The 21234-nt window shown below is 49.3% G+C and overlaps 1 pseudogene; it reads left to right on the top strand.

The window, feature by feature from the left end:
• Positions 1-1780: 1780 nt before the first annotated feature.
• LOC133923151 (F-box protein At3g58530-like) lies at positions 1781-20707 on the top strand (annotated as a pseudogene).
• The last annotated feature ends 527 nt before the right edge of the window (positions 20708-21234 follow it).

The following is a 21234-nucleotide window of genomic DNA, read 5'->3' as shown; positions in this document are numbered from 1 at the left end:
CAGATGAACACAGAGAGAGAGAGCTCAGAGAGTGAGAGAGTATGTATAATAATTTAAATGAATTGGATTTGTAAATATTCAATTTGAATAATTTGAATTGGATCGGATTGGATGATTCAAATTGACATATTCAAATTGAATTGGAATGAATAAATCAATGAATGACTTGGATTTGAGTTGGATTGGGTAGTTTGAATTAGAAATTGAATCGAATTGAAACGAACTGGTGACGCGATTGAACTGGAAATAATTGAATACATCTCGAACTATTTGAATTTGCATTCGAATAGGAAATCGACGACAATTTGAATGAAACTGGATTTGAGATATTTGGGATTTAAATTCAAATAGGAATATTTGAATTTGGATCTGGATTTGGATTGATTCAAAAGAATATATGAAGTTGGATTGAAACTGGAGTTTGGCATTAATTCAAATAAGGGTATTTGAATTAGGAAAAAGATTTGAATTATGAGTTGGATTGAAAGATTGATTTTCACAGATTGAGTTGGATTAGGAAATTGCTGTGAAGAACTAAAATGGATTTGAATTTGAGAGAACTTCATATTCGAAACGCCACATAAAGAACCATAAAAACAGTTAAACCAAAATGCATACAATCAATTTATTGCAATGATTAATTTAGAAATTAATTTATTGATCTTTGGAATACTTAGCCAAAATAGTATATTTGAATACACACATACAAGTATATACATATTCAAATATTTTTTTTTTTTTGATTTTATATTGGTTTAATAATTAGAAAAAGTTTTAATTTGGAGTGATTTTTGCTAATTTCTAAAATGCTAAAACTTAGGGTGTTACACTAGGCGCACTTGTGCTCGCCTGGGGCCCAAGTGGTGCAACCAAACCAGACCACGACCATATAGCACGCAACGACCACGGACCCTTACGGCGAACCAGTCACTCCACCACATCCACGATAGAGCTTGGGGGCTACTGTTGGTGTAATAGGTAAAGGGGTGCCCCTACGGGTGGGCCCTATGCTGCCACGTGTCAGCAGGCAGCTGACGTCCTCATGACCACGGTCTCACCTCACGACCAGAATAGGTACTCACATTAAATGCTGTCCACTCATGTTTTCCCTTCCCCAGGCACAAACTTTCGGCGAGCATGGTCGTGGGCTAGTGTAAAGTTGGAGTGACCCGTCCCGTAGCAGTTAATGCAACAGGATGGCCTCGTAGGCGGGTGTCACAGGGCACAACGAGCCTGACAGGGCTGGTAGGGCGATCAGAACATGTCGGGCATGCCTACTCCCCCGTCATGATGAGCTAGGAGTAGTTGGCTTCGTCAGGAGTAAGTCTGCTACATAGTTTGGCACAGTCCGTTTGTATATATTCATTTCCCTTGGTGTATAAAGGGGAGAGGACCCGGCTTGTAAGGACACGAGAGAACAAGTTCATACATTCATAAGAAATACATAGGATGTAGGGCTATTATCCTACGGAAGGTCTGAACCCACAAGAAACGCGAACTCATGTGTCCATCGTCCGGTATACCCCGAATACATTGTCAGGAATCATCCCCCGATATAACTAATTGCAGCTAAGAACACTATAACCTTGAAGTTCTCATGTTCATTTAGAAGAGAACATGGTTATAATGAAACATTAAATATTGCATTCTGTAACTTACATGTCCATCTCTCATTTTCCAAATTTTCATGTCTTTTTGCCCCAACAATTGCATGTATTGCACTTCATTCTTATAACTGCTAAGATAACACAATGAGTCACTATAAGGTTTGCCTTTGCAAATGCAGAATATATCAGATAAATGTATACGGCTAATTGCTAACAATTATCAAGGACTAAAGAAGTTGAATATAACAAGGTATTGTTAGATTTATGGAATACAACCATTACGAAATGAGCCATTCTTTTTATTCACACAAATTTGGTGTGTTTGGGTGGAAACAGAATTTGACTCCTAAAGATTGCGTGTGATTAATTTTTTAGGTGTGTTAAATTGACAGATGATGGGTTCAAGAAGTCCTTCAGAAATGTTCTTCTCTTGAAAGCTTGAACCTTTATGCCCTTTCGAGGTAATATTGAGAAAAATATATGTATAATTGCAGATCTGTGTACTAGTGAGGTAGAGCATCTAACCACTTACCTCACATCATGCAGTTTTACTGACAAGGTTTATAAGGAGATAGGATCTTTAGCTAATCTTACATTTCTAGACTTATGTCGTGCCCAGGTAACTGTTTTCATATTTACTTTGAACTGTCAAGCCATTTTGTCATAATTAACTAATACGGGGTTTACAGTATCTTACTGACGATGGTCTTGCATGTATATCAAAATGCCGAGGTTTGACATATCCCAATTTGACTTGGTAAATCAAGACCAAACTTTTCTTTTCCTTTCAGTGAAATGAAATTGTTGGGGGTTGTCATTAAGGACCCCCGACGCCTCTGGCCCCGCCAGCCTACGCCTGTAGATCACGGATCTCCGAAGACCCTTCAGGTCTCCAGGATCTAGGGCTCTCCGGAGCCCCTATCCTCCGAAACCCGGGCGGGCTCTCCGGAGCCCCTATCCTCCGAAGGACAGGGTAGCCTCCCCGGAGCCCAGAGGGTGAGCCATCAGGTCTTGGCAAAAGATCAGCCAGAAGGGGCTCGCCAGACGTCCTCCGCGTGTAAGGAAGTGACAAGCATTTAATGCCCATGCAAGTGGAGGCTATCCTGACATCCCAACGCAAGTGGTGGTCAACCTGACACCCTGGACAGTGTGGTGCCGTAATAGGAGGCTGGCCCAGTACATCTCCCTTAGAACCACTTTACTATTGTATTTGCCACAGTAGATAATATCTTCTAAGTAGGGGTAAAAGTATTCTACCTAGACCTAAGTTGTGTGATTCAACCGGTCCTAGGTCCATGTGGTATAGCGATTGCTTGTATCGCTATCTCTATAAGGGCAAACTTGTATACTTGCACCCTGATGGCACTATAAGTACAGACCCTTGGCCATCAGGCCAAGAGAGAGATCTTTCTAATCAATATCAACAACACATTTGGTACTCCTTCCCCTCCACTTCTTCTCCAAGCTTGAATCTCATCTCTAGAAGAGGCTCTCGCTGCACTAATTCGTGGAAGACATTTTCTTTCACCAACAGTGCGTTGTTCGTGGGGAACGAACGTAGAAGTACTAGAGAGGTAGGATGCTCCCCAAAAAGAAGACCACCAAGGCCATAGCACAGGCGGCCGACTCCCCGGCCATTCCTGTGCGAAGGTCCACACGACCACTGCAACCGAGCTTGCGATACGCCAAAGACAACCCCCCAACTGGGGGGAATAGGGGCCCTGGGACCACCATTGGCCCGGCCATGACCCTGGCAGTGCCTGACGCTAAGGGGCCTGCCGTCTCAAAGGCTCTCCAGCAGCAACACGACGAGGCCCCCACTGCGTCCCTAGGGGTTGCAGCTGAAATCGTCGCTGCAAGAGCCACCGCGACCCCAGCTGCAGCTGGCGCCAGGGGTCCAACCACCCCGATGGACCTTCGGTAGCAGCATAGAGATATCCCTGCTGCGTCCCTAGGGGCCGCAACTAGAGCTGTCGCCACGAACGCCGCCATGGCCAACCAGCAGTCGCACGTGGTGGCCCTTCAGGCTCAGCTGGAGGAGTTGCAGGCAGCCCTGCGGGCCGCACAGCACCCCGCTGGCTTGACCACGGCTGCTCCCATAATGGCCAGCGTTATGCTGGCCGAGGCTCTAGGGGCCGGTGGGAACTTCGGCATCCCAGCCTCTCGTCACCACCAGGCACCACCGATAGCTGGTACGTAAGATCCGAAGCCTTAGTCCCGTCGGCGCGAGACTTTATTACTAGACATGCAGGCCGTACCCATCCCGGTGGGGTTCTGAACCCCCAAGCTACCCCAAGTCTAGGGGTGATTCGGATCCTGAGGATTTGTTCGCTCGTACACCCTCGCCATAGAGGCCAGCGAAGGCGAGCAGGCCACCATAGCCAAATGCTTCCCTCTCGTCCTGGAGGGAGTAGCCCTCCGATGGTTCTAGGCGCTGTTCCGAGGACCATTTACGCCTGGGCCCAGCTCCGAGATGCCTTCTGCAAAAATTTTCAGGGCACATTTATCAAACCAATGACCTTTGGGAGCCTATTCACCGACAGGCAGCAGCCAGGCGAGACCCTCCGTGATTACTTCCAAAGGTTTTCCCAAACCAAGGCCCAGATCAGAGGCATATCGGAGTTGTCGGTCATCAACGTCACAACCTAGGGCCTGGCCGAAGGGCCCCTCTAAGATCGATTGAATCGATGCCCTGTGCGCTTGGTGGAGGCCCTAATGTGCAAATTAGAGGAATATGCACGGGCGGGGGAAGAAAAGCTCTGCCGGAGGATGCCGCAGGCTACCACGGCCCCTAGAGTCAAGCCAAAGAAGTCACGCTCGCAAGCAGGGTACTCGCACGCCTCTCTTCCTCCATTAACAAAAAGAGGCCCCAAGGAGGCTGAGGGCTCTAGGGTGCGCAAGGCTTGGTGGCGATAGCGCAACGTCAACAACATCAATAAAGGCCGAGGGTCTCTTAACCCGCCTCGTCTCAGGGGCCGCGGCCGAGGGCACTCCAAAGCCTTCCCCGAGTGGCATTGCACCCCAGGATGGCTCCCTGAGGAGGGACACTGGTGCACCCTGCACGAGGCCGGACGTGGCCACAGCACCAAAAACTACTGGACTATCATAACCTTTTGAGAGGAGTACCTCAGGAGGTAGGCAGCCTACCAAGCAGCGGGAGGGGCCGATAGCGAGTGACCTGAAGGCCGTAGTCTGGCGACGGGCTGCCAAGTTGATCACATGGCCTTGCAGAACCCTCCCCAGCTTGCCCTGCCTCCTCCGCCTCCCGTGGAGCATTGTGACAACAAGGGAGACAGGATCAGGCGGGTGGTCCTCGACATAATAGGGGGAGGAAGCTCCGGTTGCTCCTCAAAATGGCAACGGCGAGACTACGTGCATGGGGTGAACCACAATAGGGCAACAAGCATCCATCGTCAAACCCTCGGATCAGCCGACACCCCCATAACATTCACTTTCGATGACTCCGAGGGGGTAAAGCTCCCCCACTCCGATGCCTTAGTCATCTTAGCCAACATCGTCGAAGTAGAAGTTCGGAGGGTGCTAGTAGACGGAGGCAGTTCGGCGGACCTCCTCTTCATACACGCCTTCGACCAACTCCGCATTCCGTGAAGCTGGCTTTCTCCTACCCACAGGCCCCTGCAGGGGTTCAACGGGGTCCCTCTTAACGCCCTAGGCCAAATAGAAGTTCCAATCATCTTCATCGAAGGCTCCGCAGTGCGGACCTAGGTGATCACCTACGACGTCGTGGACGTACCCTACGCCTACAATGTTATCTTGGGTCGAGGGACTTTGAACAGGTTCGAAGCCGTTCCCCATCACAACTATCTCTGCCTAAAGATGCCCAGTTCCATGGGGTTGGTCTCCATCCACAAGCATCGAGTACGAGCACCCTGCACAAATCAGCAGCCGCAGCTTCCATAACGTGGCCTAAGAGAACTTCGAAGACCCCCTTCGGCGTGCCCCGAACGCCATGGCCCTCCAAAGCCACGACTGGAGGGGCATATCAAAGATGTTCCAGCATGTTCGGACCACCCCGACCAAACTTTCCAAATCGGGGTGGACCTCACTCCGGAACAAGAAGCCCGACTCCTAGCCATCCTGCGGGGCAACCTCGATGTGTTCGTGTGGTCCCCACAAGATCTCCCTGGAGTCGACCGTTGCATCATCGAACACGCCCTCTGGGTTGATCCGAGGGCCAGGCCAGTACGCCAGGGCCTCCACAAGCTCTCCTATGAGCGAGCGGAGGCCTCTAAGGAGGAAGTCTAGAAGGTTCTGAAGGCTGGAGTCAGCCAAGAGGTTATATACTCCGAGTGGCTCTCAGACCCCGTCCTTATCAAGAAACATAGTGGGAAATGACACATGTGCATCGACTTCACATCACTCAACAAAGCCTGCCCCCGAGATCCATACCCTCTCCCTCGCATTGACCAACTCGTAGACTTGACTGCTGGCTGCGAGTTGCTGAGCTTCCTGGACACATACTCCGGATACCACCAAGTGTGGATGGTTGTGGAGGATGAGAACAAGACTAGCTTCATCACCCTTTTTGGGATATACTGCTACATTCGGATGTCTTTTGACCTCCGAAATGCCGGGGCCACCTTCTCTCATTTGGTACACAAAATCTTAGCGCAACAATTAGGTCACAACGTCAAAGCCTACGTCGACGACATCGTTGTGAAGAGAAAACTTGAGGCTGACCACGTTGCTAACCTTTAGGAAACATTTGATAGCCTTCGAGTAGCTGGCATGCGGCTTAATCTTGAGGAGTGCATATTCGACGCTAAAGCCAGCAAGTTGCTGGGATACCTTATCTCCCAGAGGGGCATCGATGCCAATTCTGGCAAGATCTACGCCATCACAGAGATGTCACCACCCACTAATGCGAAGGGGGTCCAGCACCTGGCCGGCTTCCTTGCGGCCCTTAGGCGTTTCCTCACCAAATCCTCCATGCATAAACTTCCATTTTTCAAAACGCTGGGGGGATCCGAACCTTTCCGATGGACACCGAAATGCCAGGCCGCCTTCGAGGCCATCAAGGCCCACCTTTCTGACCTCAAGACGCCAGCAATACCCCTTCTCAGTGAAGAGCTCCTCATGTACTTATCCGCCTCTGCCTCCACTGTAAGTGCTGCACTAATATGGGAGGCAGCCCTATACTATGTGTCAGAGGAACCTTTCCGATCTCAAGACGCTCGCGATACCCCTTCTCGGTGAAGGGCTCCTCGTGTAATTATCCACCTTTGCCTCCACTGTAAGTGCTGCACTAATACAAGTGAAGGTCATTCTACGCAAAGGGCCATATACTATGTGTCCGAGGCCCTAGAAGGGGCCAAGACGCGCTACACCGAGCTTGATAAAAATGGCATATGCCCTTTTGGTGGCCTCGCGCAAACTTCGTGATAAAGTTTGTGGCGACAACCAGGAGGCGACCAGACGCATCGGCAAGTGGGCTACGGAGCTAGCCTCCTTCGTGATAAAGTTTGTGGCCCGTACAGCCATCAAGTCGCAGGTCTTGGCCGACTTCATCGCTGAATGGACTCCGGCACTTGCAGGACCCCTCACAACCCCTCCTCAAGATGTATGGGCAATATACACCGATGGAGATTACGGTTCCACTGGCACAGGGGCCGATGTGGTCCTCATCTCCCCCACAGGCCAGTGGGTTGAGTTCGCCGCCCACTTGGGGTTCAAGACAACCAACAACATTGCCGAATATGAATCCGTCCTCTTAGGCCTTCGGAAGGCCCGAGCCTTAGGAGCCGTCAGAGTCATCATCAGGACTGACTCTCAAGTTGTTGCTGGGCTCATGGACAAGAGCTTCTAGGTTCGGCATCCGGACCTAGTGAGATACCTCGATGCCATCTGTAGGGCTGAAGGGCACTTCCGTGGCATATCAGTACGGAGCATACCACAGGCGAACAACCGCCAGGCAAACGCCATGGCAAAAGCTACGTTGGGGGCGGAGATATGCCGTTGGGAGCCTTCCTCGAGGTCCTTTACCACCCTACGGCCGATACCCCAGATGAGACGGCCGCCACTGTCCTCCCTATTGAAGCACCGGACTGGAGGGCCCCCCCTCTTATCCTTCTTGAGCAAAGCAGAGGAGCCAGATGACCCTGTCGCGCTCTATCACATTGAACATCACGCTAGGGGCTACCTCTGGATGGACGGGTGAAAGTGCATCTAGGCCCCCTAAGTGGGTTTTGGCTTATTGATGACAAAATGATTAAGGAACTAATATGTTTATCTAAGTTATGAACAAGTTTAAGTATTAGTTGAAAAGACAAGTGACGTTTGACGCCCGTCGAAATAAATGGAGAATCAACGAAGAGTACTCAATAGGATTTAAATTCTTTTATTTTTGAAATTGAGTCTAGGATAGCCGCTCTATTAAGAGGGTTGCTTTTGATTGCTTGGTTAGTGTCACAATGATCAAAATATCCCTTAGAACCAACTAGTTGAGAGACATAATCACCCACGGACACCGAGTTAGTTCTACAAAAATTCACTGAGTCCGGATACTCCGGTGTTCACTGGATACTCCGGTACTCAGTATTTAGTCCGGAGTCTCCGAGGTAGACTCTGGCAGAGAGTCTCGGTTATGGTTTATTTTTTCTTATTGGAAAACGACCGGAGTCTCCGGTGTTCACCGGATACTCCGGTAATTTATGGGTTATTAGACCGGAGTCTCCAAGGGAGACTCCGCCAGAGAGTCTCGGTCAAGTCTTTATTTTAATTGAAAAAGACCGGAGTCTCCGGTGTTCACCGGATACTCCGGTAAGTAGTTAAGTTTTAATCGAAGTCTCCGAGAGAGACTCCAGCAGGGGTGTCTTGGTTAGCTTTTCATCTTTTTGATAAAAAGACCGGAGTCTCCGGTGTTCACCGAATACTCCGGTACCTGGAGTGGCCGGAGGGTCCGGCTAGTCTCCGGACTTAGTGTTTTTGGAAGCCCTGTCAGGACCGGAGACTCCGGTAACTTAACAGAACTGTAACGGCTAGTTCTGACACGTTCTGTGACCATTCTGACGCCGTTTTTGGATTTAGGGCCGGATACTCCGGTGTTCACCGGATACTCCGGTCAGTTCTGACAGAACAGTAACGGCTAGTTTTTGAGAGAAGGCTATAAATGCTCCCACACCCCATGGCATTTAGAGCTTGCTGTTGCTGGTGAACTTTAGACCTCTTGAGCACTTTTACAGCATTCAAAGACCCTCCAACCACCTCTAGTGCAAAATTTGCAAAAATTTAGAGAGTTTGTGTTTGGAGAGGGTTTAAGCCACTTGAGCATTGAGTTCTTCATCAAGCATTTGCTGCGATTATTTCTCTTGAAGCTTCGTGCTTCTAGACGGCAAGGCGTCGCCCGTAGAGCACCCAAACTTGTGGAGTGCCACGGGAAGTTTGTAAACATCTTCGAATTGAGTAAGAAATTCTAGCTTGATCTTGGTGGTCGCTAGAAGAGGATAGGGTTGGTAAAGACCCGGCTCTTTGTGAGCTCCTCAATGGAGACGTAGGCACTTCTTTGTGAGGTGGCCGAACTCTGGGATAATCTCTTGCGTTCGTATTCGTGCAATTTGCTTTATCGTGTGAACTTGTGATTCTTCATACAAATTGCTCTAGTGATCATCTTGCTAGTGTTAAGTGTTATTCTAGCTCTGTGATATCCAGTAGACCTAGCTTCAACTTTTGATTCTAGCTACTTGCTTTAATTCGTAGTCATTCTAGATTTCCTGTATAGACCGGAGACTCCAGACTAGACCGGATACTCTGGACCAGACCGAAGTATCTGACCTTCACTGGAGTATCCGGCACATTTAATCCACTATTTTAGTTTTAATTTTCAGAAAAGCCTATTCACCCCCCCCTCTAGGCACTTTCAATTGGTATCAGAGCCTAACCTCCTACAAGGCTTCACCGCTTGGAGGAAATTATTATGTCGACATTCGGAAGTCCGAGGGGTTTTAAAGATGATACATCAAGGAGTGACGACGGTAATGGTAAAGGAAAGGGAAGTGAAATTCCTTTCAATTATGATCATTTAAATTCTTCAAGCAACTATATTTCCGTGCCTTTCGGGCATGCACCATTCTTCGATGGTACACATTATGCCGCTTGGAGGCACAAAATGAAAATACATTTAATCTCACTTCATCCAAGTATTTGGAAGATTGTTTTGCACAGGATTTGAGTTGCTGGAGGAAGATCAAGAGCTCACCTCAAGTGAAGAACAAAATATGCATCGCAATGCTCAAGCCACAAGTGTGTTGCTTAGTGCTTTGAGTCCAGAAGAATTCAATAAAGTGGATGGACTTGAAGAAGCCAAGCATATTTGGGATACACTTCAAGTTTCTCATGAAGGGACTACAAGTGTGAGAGAATCCAAAATAGAGCTGCTCGAGGGAAAGCTAGGAAGATTTGTGATGGAAGATCATGAAACTCCTCAAGCAATGTATGATCGGATGATGGTGCTTGTGAACAAGCTAAGAGGGCTCGGAAGCGAGGACATTGATGATCACAAAGTGGTGAAGAAATTGCTTAGAGCATTTGCTCCTAGAAATCCCACTTTGGTGACGCTCCTCCGAGAGAGAAGGGACTACAAGAGGCTTACACCAAGCGATGTGCTTGGAAGGATCCTTGCTCATGAGCTCATGGAAGAAGAAGCAAATGAAGTGAAGATTCATGCAAAACAAAGCTCAACCTCAAAGAACAAGGAGGTTGCATTCAAGGCAAGCAAAAGCAAGCAAGTCCAAGAATCAAGTACAAGTGAAGATCAAAGCTCCGAAGATGAAGAAATGGCCTTCTTTGTGAAAAGGTTCAAAAAAATTCATGAGAAAGGGAGGCTATTCAAAATACAAGCGAGACATGCCCAAGAAGAGAACGTCAAGGAGGGCATGCTATGAATGTGGCGAGGTTGGTCACTTCATAGCCGATTGTCCGAACAAGAAGAAAGGAAAGGACAAAGAAGACAACAAAATCAAGCCATACAAGAAGGACAAGAACAAGATGTACAAGAAAAAGTATTCGGGCCAAGCACACATTGGAGAAGAGTGGAATTCAAACTCCGACTCCGACTCCGATGATGAAGGAGTTGCCACCATTGCCATTCATGAGCCTACACTAAGAAAATCACTCTTAATGAGTGATGATGATGACGACTCCCCGAAGTGCTTCATGGCTAAAAGCCGCAAGGTAAAATATCAATCCAAGCTTTTAGATAGTGATAGTGAATATGATAGTGATTGTGATAACTTGTTCAAAGGTTTGAATAAAAATGTTATGGCTAAAATAAAGGAGCTAATGGATACAATAGATAGTCATGAAGAGACCCTCGAGAGACAAGAAGACTTGCTCATCCTTGAAAAGGAGAGAAACCTTGAACTCGAGGAGCTCTTTGCTAAAGAGAAGGAAAAAGTTGAGAAATTGTCTAAAGATTATGATTTAGCCAATTCCTCAATTGCCGACCTTAAGAGTAAAAATTTCTTGCTTCAAGAGAAATTATCTTGTTTAGATGAAAATTATAAAACTCTTGAAACACAAATTGATAATCTTAAGAAAGGCTCATCCAACTCTAGTAAAGCAAATTTACTATGTAGTGCATCTACTAGCAATGGATGCTCTCGTTGTTCCAACTTTGATATAAATGCTTGTACAATTAATGTTGAATCCTTGCAAGCGTTACAAAAGGAGAATGAGAGGCTAAATGCCTTGGTCAAATATGGGTGCATCAAAACCTATAAATCAAAAGATGCACTTTACAAGACCATCCAAGCCAAAGACAACAAGCAAAAGAGAGGTCTTGGATTTGACCAATGCACGAGCAAGCCAAATGGTCATGTGCTATTGAATGGAGTGGAGTGCCTCAAGTTTGTCAAAGGAGGAAAGAAAGTTAATCACACGGCTCAAACAAGGCAACCAAAGGATCATGCTCCTCAATGTTCATTGTATGCCTCATATATGCTCAAGAGAGACCACCGTGGTAAAGTGGTTCCTCTCTATGTTGGTCCCCGCACAAGAGATAGAATTGTTAAAAGGAATGTGTGGGTGCCAAAAGTGCTTGTGACTAACGCTAAAGGACCCAAATAAATTTGGGTACCTAAAATAAAGGCATAACTTTGTTTTGTAGGCATACTCCTTTGGTGGATGAAGTTGGGTCTCCAAGGTAGACTCCGGCAGAGAGTCTCGATTACGGTTTATTTTTTCTTATTGAAAAAACACCAGAGTCTCCGGTGTTCACCGGATACTCCGGTAATTTATGGGTTATTAGACCGGAGTCTCCGAGGGAGACTCTGCCAGAGAGTCTTGGTCAAGTCTTTATTTTAATTGAAAAAGACCGGAGTCTCCGGTGTTCACCGGATACTCCGGTAAGTAGTTAAGATTTAACCGGAGTCTCCGAGAGAGACTCCGGCAGGGGTGTCTCGGTTAGCTTTTAATCCTTATGATAAAAAGACTGGAGTCTCCTATGTTCACCGGATACTCCGGTACCTGGAGAGGCCAGAGGGTCCGGCTAGTCTCCGGACTTAGTGTTTTTGGAAGCCCTGTCAGGACCGGAGACTCCGGTAACTTAACAGAACTGTAACGGCTAGTTCTGACACGTTCTGTGACCGTTCTGACACCGTTTTTGGATTTAGGGCCGGATACTCCGGTGTTCACCGGATACTCCGGTCAGTTCTGACAGAACAGTAACGGCTAGTTTTTGAGAGAAGGCTATAAATGCTCCCACACCCCATGGCATTTAGAGATTGCTGTTGCTGGTGAACTTTAGACCTCTTGAGCACTTTTAGAGCATTCAAAGATCCTCCAACCACCTCTAGTGCAAAATTTGCAAAAATTTAGAGAGTTTGTGTTTGGATAGGGTTTAAGCCACTTGAGCATTGAGTTCTTCATCAAGCATTCGCTGCGATCATTTCTCTTGAAGCTTCGTGCTTCTAGACGGCAAGGCGTCACCCGTAGAGCACCCAAACTTGTGGAGTGCCACGGGAAGTTTGTAAACATCTTCGAATTGAGTAAGAAATTCTAGCTTGATCTTGGTGGTCGCTAGAAGAGGATAGGGTTGGTAAAGACCCGGCTCTTTGTGAGCTCCTCAACAGAGACGTAGGCACTTCTTTGTGAGGTGGCTGAACTCCGGGATAATCTCTTGCGTTCGTATTCGTGCAATTTGCTTTATCGTGTGAACTTTTGATTCTTCATACAAATTGCTCTAGTGATCATCTTGCTAGTGTTAAGTGTTATTCTAGCTCTGTGATATCCAGTAGACCTAGCTTCAACTTTAGATTCTAGCTACTTGCTTTAATTCGTAGTCATTCTAGATTTTCTGTATAGACTGGAGACTCCAGACTAGACCGGATACTCCAGACCAGACCGGAGTATCCGACCTTCACCGGAGTATCCGGCACATTTAATCCGCTATTTTAGTTTTAATTTTCAGAAAAGCCTATTCACCCCCACCTGTAGGCACTTTCAACGGGGCCCTTTATAAAGTAGGGGTCTGCGCTCCCCTCCTCCATTGTGTCATCAAGCAGGAGGGGGCTTCCCTCCTCCAGGAAATTCATGAAGGACTCTGCGGTAATCATCTGGCATCCTGCCCCCTGGCCGGTAAAGCACTCTGCCAGGGGCTCTACTGGCCAACGTTATGTCTGACGTGGAAGCCCTCATCCGCACGTGCCAAGGATGCCAATTGATGGGGCACCGGAGCCGCCGGGCCCTGGTTCCCCTGCAACCGATCACTCCTGTCTAGCCCCTGGAACGTTGGGGGAATGGACCTCATTGGACCATTCCCTCGCGCCAAGGGCAACCTTCAGTACACAGTAGTGGCATTGGAGTACTTCTCAAAATGGGTCGAGACCGAGCCCCTAACAGCAATCAAATCAAAGAATGTCCAGAAATTTTTCTAGAAAAATATAGTCTGCCACTTCGGCGTTCTGCTACAACTCATAGTCGACAACGGAATGCAATTCGACTTTGGACCATTCAGAGAATTCTATGTCGAACTCAGCATCAAGCTGTGCTTCGCCGCCGTCCGTCACCCACTGTCCAACAAGGCTGTCGAGCACGCCAACGGCAACATTCTCTCAGGCCTAAATCAACGCCTCGTCGGCCTGGCTAAAGGCATATGGGTTGAAGAGCTACCGAAGGTCTTGTGGTCCCTCCGCACCACGATCACACGACCCACAGGGTTCACCTCCTTCCACCTCCTATACGATGACAAAACTATGACTCTAGCCGAGATCAAAGGACACCCACTCCGAGTTCAACTGCCATAGACTACCAGAGAAAGAGAGCTCTCCCTTGACCTCACTGAAGGCACGCAGCTCCACGCCATCCAGAATCTCGACCACTACATCACCAAAACCAAGAACTGGTACGATCCCAAGGTTGTACCTTGAAGCTTCGAACTTTGAGACCTAGTGCTTCGACGCGCTCTGGCTCTGGTGAAACTGCGCAACAAATGGGAAGGCACGTACCTAGTCCTCGAGTCCAACAGGCCAGGCTCCTACCGATTAGCAGACACAGAAGGGATCCCTCTAGAGCATAGTTGGAACGCGGAGACCCTCCGCAAGTACTATGCGTAGGAGGCCCCCAGTCTAGGTACGCCCTATCAATTACTCATCCAATTCAGCATTGCAGCTCACTTTCGACCATTACATGGCTTACCAATAACCTTAAAGTTGACGCATGCTGAGAATAGCCAACCGAGCTAGTGATAGTATCTACTACAATTAGCTATGCGCTTATAAACAGTACATACAAAACTTAGCTAGAGATGTATCATTCCTAAAAATACCCTCTGGCATCTTGAAGGAGTCACCTCCATGCTGGAGATGCTTGTACCCTCCGGCATCTTGAAGGCATCGCCTTCGTGCCGGAGAGGCCTGTACCCTCTAGCATCTTGAAGGCCTCACCTCCGTATCGGAGAGGCATGCACCCTCCGACATCTTGAAGGCCTCACCTCTGTGCTGGAGAGGCCGTACCATCCAGTATCTTGAAGGCCTCGTCTCTGTGCCGGAGAGGCCGTACCCTCAAGCATCTTGAAGGCCTAGCCTCCGTGCCGGAGAGGCATGTACCCTCTGGCATCTTGAAGGCCTCGCCTCCGTGCTGGAGAGGCCTGTACCCTTCGACATCTTGAAGGCCTCGCCTCCGTGCTGGAGAGGCCTGTACCCTCCGACATCTTGAAGGCCTCACCTCCATGCTGGAGGGGTCGCATCGAATCACTAGCGAACAAAGAATTTAGATCCACTCTCACCCAACACAACTAAGCACCCCTGAAATAATCGTATCCTCCGACCTCTAGCGACCGCAGAATGTGAGGGGGCTGGGAAGGGGAGACAAACGAAGCATCAGTGTGATAAAAAGTAAAAAGGCAAGGAGTGAAACCAACACGGTGCAAGTTTATTCATGCACGACATATACAAACATGGTGCCTGGCTAGTTACCATACATTGAATCTAGGCCTAACAAACGTGCTAACCTACCACACCTCCCTGGAGTACTACAGGATGTAGAAGGCGCTAGACCGTCGCTCCTCCCCGAAGCACCATGAGATGCGGAGGATCGGCTCCTATAGCGGTGCATGGAGTGGTGACGCTGATACCCCTGGCGCGAAAACCTTCCGCATAGGATGGAATCCCCCCGAGCCTGGGGAGGTGAAGGGTCTGCCTGGAAGGGGTATGTATCGAAGGCTGAAAAATCCAACTCTTCCTCTTTGCGGCGCCTCTGCATCCTCTTCTTCTGGCGATGCCTTCGTAGCCTCGATTTCCTCAGCCTTATCTGGGCCATAAAGGCCTCGAGGATATCTGACAGGACCCTTCCGTCAGGACCCTGTGGAAGAACAAGACGCCGAGAATTGTGTGGGCCAGAGGCCTCCCAATTTATCCACCAAACATCCTTCTCAACAAAACACGCCACTGAGGTAGGAGCAAAAGAAGATGCGGCGGGGTCCTCCGGTTCCACCTTAACCAAGATGTTGGTGGCCACCTCCAAATCCACGCGTGCTTGAGAATCGCGAGGCAGGGTGAAGTGATCCCGCCACCGCCTTCGAAAAGGTAGGGTGGCCCCGGATGGTCGGGATGCACTAGTCCCCTCCCCGGAGGCGGCATCCCGAGTGCGAGTGAGGCCCCATCTGGCCTCATGTCACCACACCTGTAGGCACAAATCCTACTAAAGTTAGCCACATGGCATGAGCATTCTAGAACAGCACAAACATAGATATTTAAAAATTAGGAGGCAAACATTGCCCAATTTGGCGAACGACGCCAAATTACATAAAGCGAGAGAGGGTGGTCAACATACTAGGACTCCAACACCCCCCCCCCCAGGAATAGAAGAAAAACAAAATAGCAACCTACTTAGGGTTACACCTCTGGAGGCAGGTCTTGCGAAGCGTCGTCCCCGCGCGGAGACTATTCCCGTGGAGCGACGACCGGATGCGAAGGATGTCCAGATGGCGACGATGTGTCTGGGATCTCTTGAAGCGGGGAACCCTTCTGCGCTCGGCTTCACATGAGTTGCCATGAAACACAGCATCACGGTTCGGCCATGCTTCGCCCATACACCTCGGCGGAAGTTGTCCAAGGACACGCGAGTTTCCGTCGGGGGTGCCTCTGGCTGGAAACCCTCGATCACGGAGTCCGGCACCGGCTGCTCCAACACTTCGAAGTGGCAGAGCCCCACCTAGTGCAGCAAGGCTAGCTGGAGCACCGAGGCCATGCGTACGCTGGAATTTGCGTAGGCCTTGGCAGCATTAGTGGGCGCCCTCGTGGCGAACCGAAGCTAGCAGAGTGTCAGGACCAGCACCTCAGAGCCAGGGGGTATTGGTGGGCCTTCATCCCTAAGTCCACTCAAGGCATAGTGGGTGGCCCAGGGCACCTCTGATGCACGCTCGGCCAGCCCATGGCGCTCTGCGCGCAGTGTCTCTTCCACCGCCTGAGCCTGCCCCAGCTCCTGCTGGACTTCAGCCACCGTAATCTGGAGGACTTAAGCATCATCCTCTGCTGACACACAAGCTCTAACGGCCGCTTCAATGGATGCCTCCGCTTCCTGGAGAGCTTCGGCAGTCTTCCGCGCCTCAGCCTCAGCACGCTCCCGCCGTGCCACCTCTTCCTACAGACAACCCTCCATAGACTCCGCTCGCCTCTCAACCTCCTCCAAGGCACTATGGAGCCTTGTCGCTTCGTCTCAGGTCGTGTCATGGGCCACAGTGAGAGTCTGGCGCTACGCACATCCTAACGTCCTCATAAAAAGAAGTTGCTGCGGAACACGACACATGAAAGATAAGGTGAGAAGCCCAAAAAACCACAGCTAAGGAAACCTTGGGCAAGAGCGTACCTGCCAGGCCACCACCTCCAGGCGTGCCTCCATTTCCTCTGGAGGGCTTTGAGCCATAGACAGCTTGATCTCTCCGCTCCTAAGGCAAGATGAGGTGGAGGCGAAAGCTTTTAGGGCCTCCGAGCAAAGTGTGGACTTTTCCAGAATCAAGGCCTCAAAAGCCAAGGCCCCCTCTACCAATGTGGTAGTAGCCGCCACGGAGGGACCGGCTCCCCCGATACTGATCGTGAGGGCCAGATCATGAACTGGCGCAACGTCCCGGGGTGTCGAAGTTGTCACCTCCGGGTGGCCATCATGGACACCTCCAGAGGGGTCATCATGTTCTGCAGGGGCTCCAGAACCTCTGCAGCGGGGGACACAGATGGGTCTATCTCGGTGACCACTGAAACATCACAAGAACACAAGTTAGGATCCTAGCACATCGCTAGGCAAGATATAAACCAACGGAGTAACGTCTCACCAGGGCCCTTGGTCCATTCATCAAAGGGGCCCGTGACATCCTCGCCATTTGAATCGATGAACCCCCAATCCATATCGAAATCTAGGAAGGCCTCGCCCCCTCTTTAGCTCTGGCCATGGGCGGATAGGTCCGGAGGGGCCAGACCCTTCCCACGATCACTTCCCCTGAGCCGGGTCTCACCTCCGGACACACCGTGAGTGACATCAACGTCTGTGGCCTACCTCTGGCGCTTCGCCCTATCCATCTCTTCCTCGGATGACTCAGCCGCTGAGCTGGCCTGCGAACCTTCAGAAGCAGGAGGGAGCCATGCCCGGAGAGGGCTCGCAGGGATCATGGAGGTTGCGACACCAAAAACCCCATGCCCTCGCTTCCCGGTGACCTTGGGCTTTGCTAGATTTGGCCACACCGGAGCCACCACCCCGAGGTGGAAGCAGATGCGTTGTACCGCTCCCAGCTCCCAACTAGATCCATACGCTGGTCCCACTCCGCGGCAGTAGGCGGGTCCAAGAACTCCTCCACGACTTTAGCCACTCGCTCCTGCGGAAGGCAATCTTCTGAAAGAAAAAGACGTGTCACATCCGAGAAGTCAAAGCTATACAACGAGGAAGACTCACCAGAACTGATGGTGGGCCCGGAGTACACTTTCTGCTCGTCGTCCTCACCTTGTGCGAAGACGTGCTCCTAGTCCACTTGAAGGGGCAGGATACGCAGTATCATGAACTCCTCCGCGAGATCACGAATGCTCATCCTCCAGGCCACCCTCTGGAGAAGCACCAATTGCGAAGTGAGCTGGGCATCAGAGATCTCCGCCACCAGGGTCCCAACATACTCAATATCCCAGTTCGTAGAACGGAGGGGGGACCCAGCGCCAACATCATAGTAGAATCACCACTCTGGCCACATGGAGTACCACCTACTGTTGATGGCCTTCGTCGGAAATGCATCTTGATATTCTGGCCGGAGTTGGAAGTTCACACTACCAAAGTTGAGTGCCTTGGTCACTCCGTCCTCTGTCCGGGTCTTCGGCTGGCAACTCGCCTCATGGATGGAGGCGAAAAATTCCGCTCTCCCCTCGCATCCCTCCACCCGCATGGCCCATTTAAAGATGGTCAAGCGGGCAATTGCGTTGACTGCAAGCTGCAGTAGCTCTACAAAAAAAGACGGAGCACCCCTTGAGAAGCGGCACTACTGGGAAGCCGAGGCTTGCATTGAAAAAGGCCTCGAACACCATGGTCTCGTGGCCCTGAGGCTCCGAAACCGCTTCATCCCACAGTGCCTAAGCGACATACTTAGAGGGGATCTTCCCCTCCTCAACCATCCGATTGAGCTCGGCCTCGCCGATGGCGGATTCCCCTAGTGCGCTGGTCTACCAGGGATACTTCCCGCTGGTGTGGCGGAGCTCCACACTTGGCGGCGGCCCAGGCAGCGGAGGAGGAATCACTGCCACTTGAGCATCCGCCGCCCCGCGCACATCGACGACCCTACCTTGAGCACCGGAGCTAACCATGATGGTCCCTGGAAGTGGCAAGAAGCACTGGATAATGGTGGAAGATGGGAGTGCTATGGCCGGTCGCGCGTGTGGGCTAAAGCAGATGCCGATGGAAGCAGAGGCATCAAATAGGGCATTCAGTCGACCGAGATCTCCACCTTATAAACTAAGGGGGGTTATTTCCTCCTGGGAATGCACACGCACGCCCCACCCTTTCACCCACGAGGCCACAGTCATGGGGGAGCGAAACCGCCCCCCACGACCCTCCAACAATGAGGCACCGCATGTTCCACTACTGCTCGATAAGGCATGACCACGCCGCTAATCGCAGGACGCATTGAATGCCCCCTCACAGGTGTTACCAAACGGTCAATTCAAATTGATTGGTCTGGACTTTCAAAAACAACTCAAGCAAGACGAAGGACCATAGGTCGTCAGCCATGGAGCCAGCGATCGCAAGAGGCACTGCTCCGAAAACCATGGGGTCGGCCGCTTCGCTAGACACCCTCGTGAGGGGCTATTGTTGGGGGTCGTCATTAAGGACTCCCGACGCCCCCGGCCCCGCCAGCCTACGCCTGTGGATCATGAATCTCCGAAGGCCCTTCAAGTCTCCAGGGTCCAGGGCTCTTCGGAGGCCCTATCCTCCGAAGCCTGGGCGACCACTCCGGAGCCCCTGTCCTTCGAAGGACAGGGTAGCCTCCTCGCAGCCCGGAGGGTGAGCCATCAGGTCTTGACAAAAGATCAGCTAGAGGGGGCCAGCCAGATGTCCTTTGCATGCAAGGAAGTGACCGGCATTTAATATCCATGCGAGTGGAAGCCATCCTGACATCCCAACGCAAGTGGTGGTCGGCCTGACACCTTGGACAGTGCGGCACCGTAATAGGCGGCCGGCCCAGTACATCTCCCTTTGGACCACTTGCACCATTGTATTTGCTATAATAGATAATATCTTTTAAGTAGGAGTAAAATTATTCTACCTAGACACAGGCTATGTGATTCAACCAACCCTAAGTCCATGTGGTATAGAGATATCTTGTATCGCTATCTCTGTAAAAGCAAACTTGTATACTTGCACCTTGACAATACTATAAGTACAGACCATTAGTCATGAGGCCAAGAGAGATCTTTCTTATCAATATCAACAACACAATTGCTACTCATTACTCTTCACTTCTTCTTAAAATTTAAATCTCTTTCCTCGAAAAGGCTCTCGCCGTATTTGTTTGTGAAAGATATTTTTCTTTCACCGACAGAAATTCTGTTGATTGACCTCTTGCAATCACACCTTACAGGTTTGTACGTGTTACTGATGTTGGGGTTGTAGCTATCGCAAAAGGTTCCCGGTCCCTTGAACTGCTAAGGTAACATGGAAGCATTGTCTCAAATATAGTGCATTCACTGTGTCATATTCTTATATGCGAGCCCTGTTTCGCATTTATGCAGTTTGTTTGGAATAGTTGGGGTAACTGATGCTTGCCTGGAGGCATTGCCAAAATCTTGCTCTCGTAGTCTCACAACTCTTGATGTAAATGGATGTATCGGTATTAAAGTGAGGAGTTGAGAATTGTTTCTTAACACTTTTGTTTTAGTAATTTTCGCGTATCAACCCTTGTTTTTTTAAGTTAGTTTTATACATTCATTCAAAATGCCATTCTGAAGATTTTATTCCTGTCATTCTTCGCATAACGCCATTCGATGTTTCTGGCTGTAATTTCCATTCTGAAGATTTTATCCTGACATTTCTGTAATTTGATTGTGTAACAGAGGAGGAGCCGGGATGACCTGCTTAAGCTGTTCCCATTGTTGAGTTGCTTCAAAGTGCACAGCTAGCGACAGCTCCAGATTGGATCCTACATGAGTTCGTTCCTCTTGTTAACGTTGAAAGCTTCATGGAAGGGTCTTGCTCTCAGGGAAAAAGCATGGCGGCTTTTGCCATCTGCTGGTTTCCTGTTTCTCTGTTGATTTGAGTGGGATCAGAGAACTTATACTTAATGTCTCTTAAGAGCATCTTCAATCGATTCCTTAAATCTCACTCCCTATATCTCCATACAGAGAGCCTCTTCAAAACATTCATTCTCTATTTTTCTATATGCTTCAACTGACTTTTAAATCCCGCTCTCTAAATTTCACTCACATATATTTTATTAGTATCCTATAAATAAAAAATATTTACAATGACTATATTTTCAACGGCTAAATTTTGTATATATTTGAATTTTATTTGAATTCAAATTAAATTACAAGAATAATATCACATGAAATAATAAAAATGCATATAAATAGGATATTATAAAGGAACTCACTTTTGCACCATATAACCTAGGGCTGAAAATAATTTTAAAAATTAATCCATCATA

Source organism: Phragmites australis, chromosome 6 (assembly GCF_958298935.1).
Source record: "Phragmites australis chromosome 6, lpPhrAust1.1, whole genome shotgun sequence".
Classification (NCBI taxonomy): Eukaryota; Viridiplantae; Streptophyta; class Magnoliopsida; order Poales; family Poaceae; genus Phragmites; species Phragmites australis.
This window is presented reverse-complemented; position numbering and strand designations above follow the sequence as displayed.